The following is a 19,253-nucleotide window of genomic DNA, read 5'->3' as shown; positions in this document are numbered from 1 at the left end:
AAACCTTATGGAGTACACAATCTCCATTCACATTTTTCACCTCGGCTTTGTGGCTTTGTTATACCATAGGCAAGGTTTGCCTTCAACGTTGAAACATCACTTATGTGGAATCAAAACTTGTTTGACCACACACGCCGCCTATGCGTGCATGTTCTATCATGTGCGACACAACAATGTTGCATCTCATGGTTATCTCGGTTCCCAACAACACGATCCATGTATCGTGATGCAATCTCATGTCTTGAGATACTCGATCATCTTGGTTTTTCTAGACACATTCGTTGGGACAGTTTGGCCGAGTGGTCTAAGGCGCCAGATTTAGGCTCTGGTCCGAAAGGGCGTGGGTTCAAATCCCACAGCTGTCATAATCATACTTTTTCAATCTCATCGTCCGACCCATGCATCGTATTGCAATCTCATGTCTAGAGATAGCTTGACTATCTTGGTTTGTCAAGGCACATCTGTCGTACAGTTTAGTCCAATAGATTTGGGCTCTAGTTTCGTCTATTATGAAGAGATTCTAACCCAACTCTAACCCAACTCTAGTTTCGTCTATTATGAAGAGATTCTAACCCAACTCTAACCCAACTCCAACCAGTGTCTCGTGATCTTGTCATGCTCACGACAAATCTAAAGGAGTACTCAATCTCTATTCACATTTTTCACTCGACTTTATGGCTTTGTTATACCTTAGGTAGAGTTTTCTTCCGCATTCAAACATCCATAATGTGGAATTAAAACTTGTTTGACCACACACGCCGTCTATGCTTGCATGTTCAATCATGTGCGACACAACATTATTGCATCTCATCGTCATCTCGGTTCCCAACAGCACAACCCATGCATCGTATTGTAATCTCATGTCTCGAGAAAGCTCGACCATCTTGATTTGTCCAAACACATTCGTCGGGATAGTTTGGCCGAGTTGTCGAAGGTGCTAGACTTTGACTCTGGTTCAAAAGGGCATGGATTCAAATCCCACAGCTGTCATTTATTTTAATGTTTTGTAAAGCCTCGTGCCCACTGCTAACACATATTGTTTGTTTTGACTTTTTATTTATCGTTGTTAACATCGTAGTTTTAAAACGCGTCTAATATGGAGAGAGTCTAGCCCAACTCCGACCAGTGCATCGTGTCAAAGTCATACTTTTTCAAATGTGCGGCTTTGTGATCTTGACACGATCATGACAAACCTTAAGGAGTACTTAATTCCCTTTCATATTTTTCATCTAGCTTTGTGGCTTTGTGGCTTTGTTGGACCTTAGGCAGGGTTTGCCTATGGGTTTCAAACATGAATAATGTGGAATTAAAACTTATTTGACCGCACACGCCGCCTATGCGTGCATGTTCAATCATTTGTAACACAACAACATTGCATCTCATGGTCATCTCGGTTCCCAACAACACGACCCATGCATCGTGATGCAATCTCATGTCTTGAGATAGCTCGACTATCTTAGTAGTCCAAACACAATTGTTGGGATAGTTTGGCTTAGTGGTCCAAGGTGCTAGATTTAGTCTCTGGTTTAAAAGGGTATGGTTTTAAAACTCGTCTATTATGAAGAGATTCTAACCCAACTCTAACCCAACTCCAACCAGTGTCTCGTGATCTTGTCATGCTCACGACAAATCTAAAGGAGTACTCAATCTCTATTCATATTTTTCACTCGACTTTATGGCTTTGTTATACCTTAGGTAGAGTTTTCTTCCGCATTCAAACATCCATAATGTGGAATTAAAACTTGTTTGACCACACACGCCGTCTATGCGTGCATGTTCAATCATGTGAGACACAACATTGTTGCATCTCATCGTCATCTCGGTTCCCAACAGCACAACCCATGCATCGTATTGTAATCTCATGTATCGAGATAGCTCGACCATCTTGATTTGTCCAAACACATTCGTCGGGATAGTTTGGCCGAGTTGTCGAAGGTGCTAGACTTCGACTCTGGTTCAAAAGGGCATGGATTCAAATCCCATAGCTGTCATTTATTTTAATGTTTTGTAAAGCCTCGTGCCCACTGCTAACACATATTGTTTGCACATGAGAAGAGCATGACTAGTTTGTCAGGTCACACATGCATTTCTCGAAGAGTGTCCTTTTCAGGTTGTGCGCTGCTGGGAGTGATTTAGTGCTTGTTGGGCCACCCGTGTTGAACCTGGATCCAAAAGTCTATCGGTTTTGTCTCTTTGGCCTATTTTCTACTTCTACTAGATCTTTGGCGCTCACTGAAAATGCATTAAGAAAATAAAAAGTCACAAAATGCATTTATGTCTATCGCGAGATTTCTGATGCAAGGGTGGTTGCTCCCACGAGATCGCTAACTCTTTTATTTTTTTCCTTGTTTTTACCGTAAATGTAACCTAAATGTGAATAAAATTCATAAAATACATTAGTGAGATCCACAAAAAAAATTTGTAACTAGGATAAATAAAACTCATCTTCCTTAAGCTTATATTTCCTTAAAAGCATTCCATGATTGAGATGTCTTGATTCGTATCATTCTCCACTTCTTCAAGAGGATTCATGGTCGAATCTATTTGTAAAACTTTGCTGCAAAAGTAGGTTAAGAAAATACAAAAGACCTCACAACACTTTATCACGTGAACACTCAACACTTTATTCACGTGTACACTCAAGGAATTGTTGGCCATTGTTTGCACTCATTTACACAAATGAAGCTCTCTGTAAGGACATGGCTGATGCGATGGCTCAAAAAGACGAGTAAATTTTTTTGCGACATTAAAATTTAAAACATAATTTACATTATACCAAAATAGTGTGCGCACATTAGTAATTTAAAATACAACATAATATTTTAAAGACAGAATAAGGAACAGACGCAAAACATTTTAAAATAAAAGGGTTGAGACGATAGGTGAGGTTAGTCTATGGCACCTGCTCCAGATTCCGCTCCCGACCTCGACCAGCTCCTTATTACCTGGAAAAAAATTGGAGAATAAGGAATGAGTACAAGACTCAGTAAGTAGCCTACTTGTAGTCTCTTAATCGTGTCCTTGATATGCTAGGGTACCACATTCTTTGTTCTTGCTTGTTCTTGATCTTGTTCTTGTTTTAAGTACTTAAGCCCCTTTAATTCTTGTTCTTGACTTAGGGTTCTTATCTTGATCTTTCTTGAGGACCTTGGTTCTTAAACCCTAAAACCTTGGTTTTCCTTTAAGGGCCTTAGCACTATGGTTTTTGGTTCTTGGTCATTTGTTCCTGGTTCTTGTCCTTAGAACTAGGATCTTGATCCATGTTCTAGTCCTTTATCTTTCTCTTGTTCTTGGTCTTCTTGGTTCTTGTTCTATTATTGATTCGTTCTCCAAGACACTTCCCCTAGGATTTACGACACTAGACATGTACCTGAGAATCTTGCGTCCAAGGCTTCATGCGTTATAAGCGACACAGCTTTAACTTACGTCCAAGGCTTCATGCGTTCCAAGCGACGTAGTCTTACCGCATCTTAGGGCTTGCCCTTCGATATGGTCTGCTTAACCTATGCCCAAGGTTTCATGCATTCTAAGCGGCATAGTCTAAAAACTTACATCCAAGGCTTCTTACGTTCCAAGCGATGTAGTCTTAAAACTGCATCAAGGGCTTGCCCTATAATACAGTCTGCTTAACCTATGCCCAAGGCTTCATGCGTTCCAAGCGACATAGTCTGAAAACCTACATCAAGGACTTTCCCTATAATACAGTCTGCTTAACCTATGCCCAAGGCTTCATGCGTTCCAAGCGACATAGTCTGAAATCCTACATCCAAGGCTTCTTACGTTCCAAGCGATGTAGTCTTAATACTGCATCAAGGGCTTGCCCTATAATACAGTCTGCTTACCTACGCTAAAGGCTTCATGCGTTCCAAGTAGCATAGTCTAAGTCATGAACATGCTGTACCGTGGGAGGTCTTAGGAGGTTCTTGATTCGTGGCTAAGGTAACTTACTCTCTTCTTGTTCCTCCGTGACCTTAGACTACTCCCCTTGATAGACCATAAAGGTCACTTGCTCGGTGCATACTTGAACATGGCATCCTGCAAGTCTGCAGGGCATCTCTAATAGGTGAGGGAAACTTGAGGCATGACATCCTGCAAAGGAAACATGGTCCAAGACATTCCACCTAGAAGAGGAATTATTGGGCACCGCTTGGTGGGAGGTCATGGGTCACTTTGGACATGATTAGAGTATTACCTAGCATTCTTGAGTTTCTATTTCTGAGTTTGGGGACCTTGATCCCTCGTCCTTGAGTGGTACCTAGCATTCTTCTTGCTTGGGTAGTTGTAAAGCTTGTGTGTTGTTTGTTCTTGGTTCTTAATCTTGTAAGTTTCCAAGGTCTTTAATTCCTTGAGACATAAGTTGTAACTTGTATTTGTAACCATATGAACCCATCTTAGTGTAAGTTGTTCTAGAAGGTCATAGATTCTTAGGGAGTTCTTTAGAGGGTTCTAGAAGAGTCTGAAGTCTTGTGGTGTTTCCTCTAGGTGTTTCTTGGATCCTAACTTTGTTTAGGTTCCAAACTTACTCCAATCAACTTGAAACCTCAAACTTATCTTCATGTCCTTCATAATCGACCTTATAAGAAGTAGCAAATCATCCGGAGCACGTATAGACCTTGAAATCTCATAAGAGTCCTAGGGACATTTTGGCCATTTCACCCCTAATTCTTGGTTTTGCTACTTAACGTGTTCCAATGCCTTTCAACTTTACAAAATCATCAAACATCATAAAATAGGATCTACTTCAGGGTTTCATAGCATTTGGAGGTCATCTAGGTCAGGAACTGTAGGTAGATATCCTTAGGGGCATTATGGTCATTTTGCACCATTTCTTGGTTTACCCACTTATCCTTATCTAATGACTACAAAACTTCATTTAGAACCTCAAAATGCTATAATATGCTCAGAATTAAAATTTTATAGGCAGCGGAGTTCATCTAGTGGGTTATTCTAATGTTACCTAATTACCGAGCAATTTGATAGGTTTAAGGTCTTAACTCGCGGTTCTTTGAGTTTTTCTTTCATCTAATCCTAATTCGTACTTGGTGTTCATATGAAAATCCAAGCGATTCCTGCAAGTATTTCTTAACAAAAAAAATCCAAGGTGGCTACTTACCTCGTTGTTGACATTTAGGACCTCTGTTCTTGACCTTTCGGTACCCGATTTACCTCAACTTTCCTTTCACACACTCCTTATTATGTCTACTTTCTGGAACCATAGAGTTTTTCATGAGAATCCATTTGGAAGGGGGTTAAAATTGAGAAAAACCGAGGGAAGGTTGAGTTTTCGGTTGACATGGCCAGTTCAACTGAACCGCCCACGTCATCGTCTTCTTCCTCCAGACAGGGAGAAGGCGCGTGCGACCGTTCGTGCCGCCGTCGTAAACTCGCCCTCCCCAACTCCTATCACACTGTTTGTCCCCTCCATTCCTTCATAAAACTTAAAGAACGTGTTACAAGGAAGAGCTAGGGATTGATTTTATACCTTCTCATCGGATTGTAGCCTAAGATATTTGCTTCCAAATTTCGTCCAAAATATGATTTCTCGCTGGAGTAAAAACAGAGGATTTCTTATTGGGTAGCCGATTCTAGGGGTATTTTAGGCTTGATTTCGTCACGAAACCTCTTCCTTATTGTTCCCTTAATCTAAAGGAATTAGTTTGGAGGAATGACTTTGAGTGTAGGACCTTAATTTTGAGAAATCACTCTCGGTCTGCAAGTTACCCGACGCCTCCAATTTACAATCTCTTGGGTATCTTGTTCTTTGACGTTTCAGCTCTTTATTCCTTCATCAAAGTTACTCATCTTCTTTTTTCTGAAGCTAAAGGAAACCTTAATTTGAAGAAAAAGTGGCCGTAGATAGGAATTCGACACTTATCTCCAATTTGAGCCCGAAACGGATTTTCTTCAATTGGGAACGTTCCTGAGGTTATTTCTCTTCGGGGTCTTCTATGAAAACATTCCTTGGAGGTGCAGAAACCTATTGGGGTCGTCCTTGCTCGAAGAATACTTGTATATCCTTGGATTGGAATTTTGAGTTTTCCTTGAAGCTTTTTAATGGCAGATTGGATTGGGCGAATGGTTTCTAGGCACTTTCAGGACTCTATTCCTTCGTAAAACTTGTGGGTAATGTTGTTTAGAAGCTATAGGAACAAGTTTGAAAGGAAATGGTGGAGAATTGCTCTCGAATTTGGAAGAAGCCTGAGAGTAGGAGACCCAAAATCTAAACACTTATTGCCAACAGCTAGGTGCTCGACCTTGCTCGATTCTTGTTCCAAATGATTGCCCCAACTACAGAATTTATAGGGGAAACTTAAACCAACATTGGGAGCTCCAGAATCATCGTGAATTGTCGGTTGAATTTTCTAGAAAATCCGTTGGAAATATCTATTCCGATCAGAACCTCACCGACGTTGGTTTTGAATCCTAGCCGTTGGATGTGACGATCCGTGAGTTTTCTAGAATATATACAAGTTTGGAGGTGATCCAACGGCTGAGACTCGACATTCGAAGGATTTTGTGCAGAAGGCACTGTGAAGGTTCTGATTTTTTAGCAGAATGGTAAATCCATAATTATCCTTAACTTCAAGGGTATTTTGGTAATTTGCCACTTTTCAAATATTTTATTATTATTTTCTCAAAAAATCCATAATTTTCCTAAAAATTCTTCATCTCTTGTTGGTCATTTCTCTGGTCTTGAACATCTTGAAATTCCTTCTAGATAAGGAATTAAAAATCTCGCAAGATCCTTGATATTGGAAAATTGACATTTTCGTCCCTTTCGCTTATGCTTTCATTCCAATCATTCTCCAAAGGTCTTAAGTCCTTAAGATTACTCCTTAGGGTATAGAAATGACTTACTAAGTCTCATTTCCTTGCTTAATTCTCATAATTTCTTTCCTGGGATCTTTTGGGTCATGCATAGGTGGCTTTCCTTCACTTTTAGGGTGTTACAACACGTGACTAGATTACTCAAATTTGATTGGAAATTGTTTATGTATGCAGGTACAAGCAAACCATTAGGAAGAAAAGGAAGCTATCTTAAAGGTATTTCATGCAGGACTTCAGATGATTGCAGGGATAATGTTTTTTGTGATTGTAAATTAAACATCTGCTTTTGTCATGGCAAGAAGCATCCCTTCAACTTCAACTCCAACTCTCACAAGATGAGTAAGAACATTCATTTAGAAGACAACAAGGAGATCAAAGAAGTGCCTCTCAACAACTAATCAAAATAATGAAGATGATCATATAGAACTTGATCGATGTGACCCTGTATTTAGATTCTCATAATAAATAAACGATATTTTTGTTTAGTTCGTGTGCCTCTTAAGGTTTCGGGTCATAGTATATCATACGAATACAAGATACACTGACATGCTCGTTCCACATGAAGCTATTTAATGCAACAAATTATTCATAACAACATACCATAAAGAATCATATACATGACAAAGACATCATGAGTAAAAAATCAAGACTCGAATCTATCTCGAACTCTATAGCTCCATAGTTCATGCACACTCTTGTCTCGAGTGTGCAGTTAGTTTATATTTAAAAAGAGTAGTGTGATATAGTAACAATGTTTAGAAAATGCTCAATTTTGAAGGACAAGAAAGAGAGTAATCTAAAAATTATTGTTATAATTATTTATATTATGATTGCGATTATTATATTATGATGAGACGGTTTAGGTGAGATCTACCGTAGACCCAACTTTCAATTCCCTTATGGAATCTAGGTTGTCTGGGGATCATCTATGCTCCTCTCTTCTTGAGAATTTATACATCCCTCATTATTATATGGACAACTATCTCTCGAGTTATGGTTTAGGTTATCCTCAATAGAAAAATAAAGTAGAGCATCTAGAACCCAAGCGGAGAGCATGCGTGTGGGGAGTGTGTAGAAAAGTACAATGCATCCAAATCAACCGATAAATGAAATTAGAGCCAAAGTGAAAACATGATGTTTTAATCCACAAGACACAAAATCATATTTGCATACGTGCATTTCCCGACCTTAATAGTGGGGTCACTTCTTGAGTATTTTTCAATATTCATTCTATCACTAAAAAAAATTTATAGTAATGAAAAGGACATATAAACAGTTGTTGGCTTCTCCTATGGAGGCTATAGAACGAAATCTTTTGTGCTAAATCCAACATTTATTATATTTTTCTCTCTTTTAATTTCGTTTTACAAGAGTCACTATGGGGTCACCTCCGGAGTATTTTTCAATATTCATTCTACCATTAAAAATAAAGGTTTGAAATATTTGTTTAGAGGTCAAAAGTATTTCTATTTGAATCACATCCAAAATATAGGATCATTACCATCAAATTTTGAAAAATTCATTGGTTGATTATTGTAGGTTAGTCTTTTTAGTTATTCCCATTTGGGTTATCATACCATATTTCAGTTTCATATTACCTAATTTAGCAAATGTTCCTCAATTATATAAAAGTTTTGGGTACAAAATTGAAGACACAAAATTATCATCACCCAAAAATCTCTAAAATCCCTTCCAAAGTCATGGACAAGAACATTTCTATCAAGTTCGCTTTCCTAGCTACAATCATCTTGTTCTTCGCCATAATCGATACAGGTTTAAAATATGTTGTAGTTATTAAAATGATATATCTTTTTTTTTCTTCAAATGATTAAAATGATCCCAATTCATTACATGCATCCCTTTTGTGATCTGGTAGGTTAATTTTGTTAATCATAATATTTCTTCTTGTATTAAATAAATAACATCCCATTTAATGTTGTATTTCTAAAATCAAATATTAGTAAAGTAATTGAATGTCCCATAATGGGATGGACAACAATGAAACTCACCTCACCCCCGTCAAACCATTTTACAATACAACATAATAGCAAACAAACTTAGTCTCAACTTGGCTTTCGTTGTTGCGATGATATTGTTCCTCGTCTCTTCTTTCGGTAACTTTGAATCTCATTTATTTTTCTTCTGTTTTGTTGTTCTTCATTTTAAAAGCCTATATTTCAATTTTATGATAATATTGAGGGAAATGTTGATAAAATAATTGTATGTATAGATATTACGAATTGTATATATAACTTTATGTGTGTTTTTCATGGATTAATTATATGTTGAGTGAGGATATAATATGTTGAAATGATTCGTGTTGATCTGTGGGGATAGTTTTCACTCTTAGAAACAAGGAGTAAGTAATGTGATCTTGTCAGAGTGGAATGTCGAGGCCATCAGATGTTGAATCTGAATTTCGAATCTTGATCTAAATCTTCGGCGCGAGGCATTATAAATTAAATATATATATATATAAAGAGTTTCAATCTGTAGGAACTTTAAAATTAAGTGTGTTTTTCAGGAAGCAATTGTTTTTGGGTATCCTCCTAGAAAATTTCCTAAGAAGCATATGATTGAGATCAAATCATGTCGAATGACCCATGTGAGTCTTTGGTGATATTCTTCACCTCTTAGAAACTAGGTGTCAGTAACTTGACCATGTCGCTAGGGTTGCATAGGATTAATGTCGGTGCCATCAAGTATCGACTTCAGATTATGAATCCTTATATGAATCCTATGCATGTGGTGTTATAAACGGTATTAGGCGACACCTCTCCTAGTAGATACAAACAACGTGTAAATTTCATTTCAATGGCTCAATCACATGACCTAAAAAATTAAGCGTAATTTTCATTATGTTGGATGACTTCTCAGTATGTTAGTGAGAACAAAACATGTTGGTATGTCGGGACTGTCTTCCCTCTTAGAACCGAGGACTAGGTAACGTGAGCATGTTGCAGGAGAATGTCGGAGCCTTCAAATGCTAAGAATCCTAGACATCGAGCTGAAATTTAGTACTCTTTGATTATACGTGACTAGATGGCTCAAATTTGATTGAAAATTATTTACGTATGCAGGTACAACCAAACCATTAGGCACAAAAGGCAACTATCTTAAAGGTATTTCATGCAGGACTGCAGATGATTGTAGGGATAATGTGTTTTGTGATTGTAAATTAAACATCTGCTTTTGTCATGGCAAGAAGCATCCCTTCAACTTCAACTCCAACTCTCACAAGATGAGTAAGAACATTCATTTAGAAGACAACAAGGAGATCAAAGAAGTGCCTCAAAACAACTAATCAATATAATGAAGATGATCATAAAGAACTTGATCGATGTGACCCTGTATTTAGATTCTCATAATAAATAAACGATATTTTTGTTTAGTTCGTGTGCCTCTTAAGGTTTCGGGTCATAGTATATCATACGAATACAAGATACACTGACATGCTCGTTCCACATGAAGCTATTTAATGCAACAAATTATTCATATAACAACATATCATAAAGAATCATATACATGACAAAGACATATGAGTCAAAAATCGAGACTCGACTCTATCTCGAACTCCATAGCTCCATAGTTCATACACACTCTCGTCTCCCGTGTGCAGTTAGTTTCTATTTAAAAAGAAAGAGTAGCTTGATATAGTAGTAACCTTTAAAAAATGCTCAATTTAGAAGGACAAGAAAGAGAGAAAGAGAGAGAAAGAGAGTTATCTAAAAATTATTGTCATAATTATTTATATTATGATTACGATTATAATTATTATATTATGATGAGACGGTTCAGGTGAGATCTATCATGGACATAACGTTCAATTCCCTTATGGAATCTAGTCGGTTTGGGGAACATCTTTGCTCCTCTCTTATAGAGAGCATATACATCCCTCATTATTATATTTATGACTATCTCTCAAGCTTTGGTTTAGGTTCCTCAATAGAAAAAAATAAAATAGAGCATCTAGAACCCAAGCGGGGAGCATGTGTGTGGGCAGTGTGTAGAAAAGTACAATGCATCCAAATCCACTAAAAAATGAAATTAGAGCCAAAGCCAAGACATGATGTTTTATGCCACTAGACACGAACTCATATTTGCATGTGTGCATTTCTCGACCCTAATCGAGACTTCATGCATTATGCTCATGCATTGGGGGATACCCCTATTCCATCACGAGGGTACGGACACATACACCACTAGACAGATGAAGTATTATTATGTTTTAGATAATGCTGCCATTGCGGTTATTAATTCTAATGGGTGTCCAGCATAAGGAGCTACCAGAGTAGGCTTGTCCGACAAGAAAAGGGGTCCAGCGGTGTACGAACTATCTAATGAGCTTGTACTTGCACGTATGGGTTGTGTGTAGAGTATATGACACACATCTAAGCTGCCCATTAATATAGTATCGTGGAGAAAAAGACTGATATGATAGGTCCCGTCATTGCATTCGCATGTTTATTGCATTTAATCCCAATAGTGGGGTCACTTCCTGAGTATTTCTCAAAATACTCAAGCCACGTGTTACCTCTATTTCAAGTTAAGGCAAGACATTTCTGTACGGCTGACGACGACATTGTAATTCGAGACCATGACACATGCATAGGGTAGTTGTATTATTTTCTTAGACTTAGGCTAGAACAAGATGCTTTTAATTTAACCTTTATTTATTTTATTTATTCTTTTATTGTGTCGTTTTTAAAAGTGTTTTCAAAATACGTAAGAAAATGACTGTATCTTAAAATGAAGATGTCGTCTTATGAAAGTTTAAATAAAGTATTTCCGCATTCAATGTTAATGATATTTATACAGTGACGACCTTAAATAAATTTATTCATTGATTTGTACATTAGTTTTTTTTTTTTTTTTTAATCTTCCCATTTTAGTTATCATACCATATTTTGGTTTCATATTACCTAATTTGGAAAGGAGTAAATATTCTCAATTATATAAGAGTTTGGGTAGAATTATCAGCCCCCAAAAAGCTCTAAAATCCTTCTAGTCATGGACAAGAACATTTCTATAAGTTCGCTTTCCTAGGTGCAATCATCTTGTTCTTCACCGTCTTCGATACAGGTATCTTGTAGTTATTAAAAAATGTACAAGTGTTTGAGGGTTGAGTCGGGTCAGGTCAGATTATGAGATTTTCTAGACCGAACCCAATTATTTGCATTATAAATTTTTGAGCATAAACAACCCTTAGTATATAATGAATCCAACTCAACCCAACTCGACCATAAATTTTTTGGGATAGATAGTTGGTTCAAGTAGTTCGAGTTATTTATTCAATTTTTTTTATTTTGATAAAAATAAAAATTAGTTTGTAAAATATATGTTTATTTATTTTCATACGTTTGGTTACCATTTGCAATTCAATTTTGTGAGCAAACCTGTATATCTTAAAACTAAAGGTAAGTTTGATTGTACAAAGATTCAAACTAATAAGTTTTAGGGTTACCAAAGAACGAACTAGTAGAACTCAATTCAACATATGTTTTGAAAAATTACTTTTACCAGATCTGGTTAGTAAATAAATAATTATGAAATAAAATAAATAGGTATATATAATTTTATTGTACACAAAAATGTATATTTTAAAATTAACAATAAATTTAGATTGTTTTGGTTCAATCTAGTTTTGGAGAACTCATAAACAACCTCACTCATTTACCGGATCCAATAGAAAATAAATAATTATAGGTATATATAATTTTATTGTACACAAAAATGTATATTTTAAAATTAACAATAAATTTAGATGGTTTTGGTTCAATCTAGTTTTGGGGAACCATAAACAATCTCACTCATAAAAGTTTTCAGTTATTTGAATCTAGTCTAAATAAGTTCATAACTCAACTCGAACCAGATTGGTTCGGTCAATCCATCTAGTTTTGGGAGAACCCTTAAACCAACTCAATCATAAAAGTTTCAGTTATTTGAATTTAGTCCAAATAAGTTCATAACCTAACTCGAACCGCACAGGTTGGGTTGGGTTGATCGAATTTTTTGAGTCATTAGATTGATTTTGATATTAATTTGAGTATTACTTTGTTTGATGAACAGTGACAAGCAAACCATTGGGAATACAAGGAAGTCATATTCATATTACGTGCAACACTGTCCAAGATTGCTTTAATCCTAAGGTTTGTGAGTGCAAATTTGGGCTGTGTTTTTGCGTACCTAAGAGCCCGTCGCCGCACTTCAGCTTCCACCATGACAACATCAGTGATACCACTCAAAACTAAGAAGTGGCTCTCAACAACTATTCAATAAATACCATTATTTTCATTGCAATATGCTTTACACAAATGAATAAGACTGTGAAAAAACCATGTATTTCAATATTATATATTAGATTAAATTGAAAAATTACTTTTCATTTATGATTTATGAGTTCGAGTATGATTATTGTGGATGAGCGATTGAGGTAGATGAGAGATGACTGCGTGAATTGCGTCGTTTTATAGAACGTTTTATAGGGCCGTTATGTATCGTCGTCAGCCTCAAGGTTTTATGACGCATCTACTATAGAGAGGGTCTAGCCTAACTCCGACTAGTCTTTGCGTCGTCTGGTGACTGGCTTTCGTACCATTTGTAATGGCCCAAAGCAGACAAAGTTGGGCTTGGCTGTTACAAATGGTATCAGAGCCAAACACCGGGCGGTGTGTTAGCGAGGACGTTAGGCCCTCAAAGGGGTGGATTGTGAGATCCCACATTGGTTGGAGAGGGGAACGAAACATTCCTTACAAGGGTGTGGAAACCTCTTCCTAATAGACACATTTTAAAACCATGAGGCTGACGACGATACATATCAAGCCAAAGCGGACAATATCTCTTAGTGGAGGGCTTGAGTAGTTATACTTTAGTTGTCATATATCTTACAGGCAAATATCTTTGCTGCCGAAAATCCAAATCTTTCAACTAAAAACAATAAACAGACCATTCTTGATTAGCCACTTCATGCTCAAGTCCTTACTTTGTGTTAGTAGGACCAGTCAAAGCTCTATGCTCTCTCTTTTAGTGTGGGATTATGGGCGGGAGAGAAAGGAATCTGTGGTGGCAGCGAACAACGAACAACAAGACTACACTTAATTTTGACTTTTCACTCTATAAGATGAGCACAATTCATTAAACAAAAAATTACAATACTATGAAAGTTATTAAAAGATCAGAATCAGTTCAATCTCCTCGTCCCTCTCGCGTGCCACGACCTTGTCTATACTCGAAAACATAAAAAAAATTGAAGTAGATGCATTTTAATACACAAAAATACTGGAGTCATCACATGGTTGATGTTTTCACCTTCCTCACTAGTCCGGTACTACGACCTTGTCTTAAATAAGCCTAAAACCAGAATATGATTTTAGGTCCCATTAGACATTGAAAGACTTACATGTGTGTATTTTTTAATCTTAACAATAGGGTCACTTATGGTGTTTTTTTAAATAGTCATTCTCTTCCTAACATTTTTTCGGTTAAAAACATGATCCATATCTATTAATTTCAATTTTATTGTCAAGTAAATATTTGAAATATTTCTATAAAGGCTTCAAGGTTTCATGAAAACATTTGAAAACTCTCCTAATATGTATATTGCATACCTTAATATTAGAGACGTTACACATAATTTACATTTTCATCCATGAATTTTTACTAATTATGATGTTTTGGTTTGTAAAAGGTTAATATCTATAAATGTTTAAAAGAATTAAATAAATTTTTAAAAAAATTTATGAAGAAATTAACGATACTTTTTTATTTTTTGAGTTGTTCTGCTGGATCGATCGTTCAAGACCTTTGGTCTCTATCCAGACCCGATGAATAAAATGGGAACACTTCTTATGGACTCGATAAGAATGATTCTGATCTAGTTCATGACCTATTAGAAGTAGAAGGCGCTCTGTTTGGATTGGGATCCTCACGGACAAAAAAGATTGCAGTCAGTTTGATAGTGATCGAGTGAAATTGCTTCTTCTGCCCGAACCTAGGAATCTCTTCGATATGATACAAAATGGATCAGCATCATAATTATTTTAAATTAATTAACCAAAAGATAATGCTAAAGACCAAACTGAGCATCAGTTACAATTAGGAGTAAAATGTAAAATATTCGAACCAATAACCAAATGAAAACTAAACTTCAAAGTATAATAAAAATTTAACTGTAGGATCTCACATCGGTTGGAGAGGGGAACGAAACATTCCTTATAATGTCGTAGAAACTTCTCCCAAGCAGTCACGTTTTAAAACCGTGAGGTTGAGAGCAATATGTAACGGCTCAAAACGGACAATATTTTTTAGCGGTGGGCTTGGACGGTTGTAACATATCAAAGAAGACAATTTTTGTTAACAGTAAGCTTGGACTATTGTAACAGATCAAAGCAGACAATATCTATTAGCGGTGGACTTGGGCTGTTGTAACCGGTCAACCCGAAAAATATTTCTTAGGGGTGAGATTAAAATGATATATATATATTTTTTTAATTCTTTCCATCCTTTGGAAGAAATAAAAATTTGATCTCAATTCATTACTTGCATCGCTTTTGTGGTCTTTACATTAAGTTTGTAAATGGTAATCTTAGTGTATTAAATTCATAACATCCCATTTAATGTTGTAGTTCTAAAATTCATATTAGCAAATTAATTGAATATTGTCCCAAAGATTATACAATGGGATGGACAACAATGAAACGAACCTCATTCCATCAAACCATTTACAATACAACATAATCGCAAACAAACTTAGTCTCAACTTTGCTTTCATTATTGCGATGATATTGCTCCTCGTCTCTTCTTTTGGTTATTTTCAACCTTGTTTTTTTTTCTTCTTTTTTTTTTTTCGTTTTTTTATAACTCTCCAAAAGTAGAGTTATATCAAGTCTTTTTACAGTTAATTTTGCACTTATACTCACCATTTTCTCATTAATTGCTCCATTTATTCTAATTAGTATACATGAAATAGCCAATTGTGGTTTAATATGAAAAGAAGATTAATTTTCATAAATCGAGCTTAATTGTACGCTTAATTGAGCTATTTGGTAAAATTCTAGAACATTTATGCTGAAACCATGGCAAATCTAGAAATAAATTGCAGACCTTGATGCTGAAGCAATCAGCAAATCTGTAAATAAATTGCAGACCTTGATGCTGAAGCAATCCGAAAAGTAAACTTTTCAGGGAGGACCTGGAAATTTTAATCCACATCAGCAGTCCATGTGGATCATTGGCTACCAAATTAGAAACATCGTAGGTGGACAATTTTATCCTTTCTCAGCCCTAAATTAGAAGAAACAAGCATTATAAAAGGAAAAGGATACCTAAAATAGGGAGGGGCCACACTTGGGGGAGAGAAATCGGATTAGACAGCAGCAGCGGAGGGGCCACACTTGGGGAGAGAAATCGGATTAGACAGCAGCAGCGTTCGCTGCTGTGAAACCAGAGAAGAAGAAGAAAATCCTAATCCAGCAACTATTGACAGCAGAAGGAAAAGGAGACCAACAAGGATTGATTAGGGCAAAGAGGTGGACGTGAGAGCTCAAGGGAAGGGAACTTCCAGAACGACAACAAAACAGGATAACTTTCTATTTCCTTATTCTCTTTTCTCATTCGATCAATTTTACATGATTGAGATGCAAATTCCTCTGTTGAATTTAGTTTGTATGGAGAGCTTATTGGATCGATATGACAACCCTAGAAGGGGTGAACAGGGTTTCAACAATATATATATTTTTTTTAATAACAATAAAACTTGATACCATGCCATAAAAATTAACAATAATTTAGAATTTAAATAGAAAAAGAAATTTAAATAGGAAAAGGGTTAGAAAATATAACACCTTAGTTTTATAGTGTTTGGGTCAAAGTCGACATACTCCACTACCCAAGCACCTCTTGGGAATTTGAATAAAACTTTCTGACTCTTTCCTCGGATCAGAGCCCGAGCCGAACCGCTACACCGCTCCTTTTACGAGTGCAAGAACAAACTCAATCCTTTCCACGGCTCAGGATCAAACCGGTATACTGTTCTTTTTACGAGTTCAAGAGCAAACTCAATCGTTTCCACGGCTCAAGATCAAACCGGTACAACTGTCTGAAATCTTATAGAAACACACCACAACTCTCTAAAGTAATAGATTTACAATTTTCTCACAATACAATAGATCTCTCTCAAGAATAAGATAAACAAGAAATAGAATTGGAAGCTTTGGAGAGAGCAACAATGGAGGCTTTTAAACAAAAATTTTAGATCGAAACACACCACAACTCTTTGAAGTAATAGATTTAAAATTTTCTCGCAATACAATAGACATCTCTCTATATCTCTCAAGAATAAGATAAATAAGTTTAGAATTGGAAGCTTTGGAGAGACCAACAATAGAGGCTTTTAAACAAAAATTTTAGATCCAGAAAACTATGGAAAATTGTGTATTGTGTTCTATGTTGTATGTGTTGTGTTCTGAAAAATATGAAGAGGTGATGAGAGAAATAGAATGAGGCTTTTAAACAAAAATTTTAGATCGAGAAAACTATGGAAATTGTGTATTGTGTTTTGAAAAATATGAAGAGGTGATGAGAGAAATAGAATTGGAAGCTTTGGAGAGAGCAACAATAAAAACTAAGAGACGTATTGTCACTATCATTTACTTAATAAAAATTATTTTTTTTCCTCTTGACTATTCAAGATCGTAGCACAAAGAAATTACTAGACCTAGTAATCACTATCATTATATTAGAGAACTGTTTGATTTCCTCGTCAACTAGTCAAAATCGTACAGTAAAGAAATCATAAGACCTGTCGTTCGTGACTCTTAATTAATTGTAGAAACTATTTGATTTCCTCAACGAATCAAAATCCTAGGTGATTACGACTTTTATTACCGATTAAAGAAGAAATCCTTTGATTTACTGAAAGATAAATCAACGATTCATTTATTTAATAAACTATTTAGTTTCCTCTCGACGAATCATACTCATAGCAATCACTATCAATATTAGTGAGTTATATTCCTCGTCCACTAATAAACGACATTGAAGAAACTATAAGACCTAGCATTCAAGATATTCAACTAAAGAGACTATTTGATTTCCTCATCGAAGAATCAAAATCGTATAGTGATTACGAACTATGGAACCAAGATATCACGATTACCGATTAAAGAGGAAATCGTTCCATTTTTTGAAAGATTATCCATCCGACATACCTGATTGCTTGTGATTCGTGGGCCACCGATAAATTCCAACCACTAACTCGTCGCATTTCTTGTCGAGAAAACTCAAAGGCCGCGCGCAAATTTTGCCTTCTTTAACTCTCCTTCAAGTTCCCACTCTTGGTTTATATAGAGCTTTACGGGAACGTTTGCTAGTTGCGTTTTATTTACGAAGGAGAAAATGGTAAAAAAGTATTGCGGTAATTCGTCTGATTTGCACGGATGTAAACGGCGCCATTTACTAACGGTCTGGACTGGGTCATACTATTAAAAATTAATGGGCTCAAAGAAGCCCAAATACATTATAAACACGAATGTATGTTAGGATCTCACAACAACGCACACGCTCGATCTAGATGAACACAAAGAATAGGATAGAGAAAATTGCAAGAAGAACTCTGGCTAAAAGGATTTTTTTTATTGATGACTTCAGGTATGTACAACAAGAGAGAGTAGAGAGAATAGAAAGTTACATCTCAAAGCTCTACCGGACGTGATATATATATAGTTCAATTTACTATATATAGCTTTACCAGATTTAACCATCTACTATATATAGCTATTTACTATATATATAGCTTTACCCGATTTATCCATCTACTATATATAGCTATTTACCATATATAGATTTACTGGATATAGCTTTACCAAATATAGCTTTACCGGATAATAACCATTGACCAAGCTATAAATAAGCATCAGGCTCCATAACCTAACAATTCTCCCACTTAGAGACTGATCTAGTCAACCAAGAATTTCATTCTCAAACGACCATGAGCATCTTCATGGTCTTCATGGCACCATATCAATTGAGGCTTTGCACAACCTCAATATTCCAACATCAACACATTTTGTCAACATGTTTGCTGGATTCTTTGCACCCTCTATCTTCTCCAAACACATCACCCTCTTTCACTAACCTGCAAGTGAAATGGTATCGTCTTCTGTGTTTTCTCTTGAAATGATAGACCGGGTTCCTTCGCCAACTGTTTGACACTCTGACTATCTCTGTAAAGAATATCTTCGTGCTACTTCTTGCCCATTCTTCCAGATAGTCAGTCATCCATATCGTCTTCTTTCCAGCTTCAACTATTGCCACGTACTCAGCCTCAGTACAACACATTTTTTAAGCCTAGACGTCTCATCATCCATGGCTTGCTCCCACTTGGTTGTATCCTCCAACTATAGGGCCTCATCAAAGGGTTGTGGTTC

General features: G+C 36.3%; 1 non-coding gene across 1 annotated transcript; it reads left to right on the top strand.

Annotated features, from left to right (window-relative positions):
• Nucleotides 1-285: 285 nt before the first annotated feature.
• TRNAL-UAG (transfer RNA leucine (anticodon UAG)) lies at nt 286-365 on the top strand. Its single transcript has one exon. It is a non-coding gene; the product is annotated as a tRNA-Leu (tRNA).
• The last annotated feature ends 18,888 nt before the right edge of the window (nt 366-19,253 follow it).

This window comes from Cucurbita pepo, unplaced genomic scaffold, assembly GCF_057944985.1.
Source record: "Cucurbita pepo subsp. pepo isolate OVF unplaced genomic scaffold, ASM5794498v1 scafford_13, whole genome shotgun sequence".
NCBI lineage: Eukaryota > Viridiplantae > Streptophyta > Magnoliopsida > Cucurbitales > Cucurbitaceae > Cucurbita > Cucurbita pepo.
The sequence above is the reverse complement of the archived record's forward strand: the minus strand, read 5'-3'. Positions and strand labels throughout refer to the sequence as shown.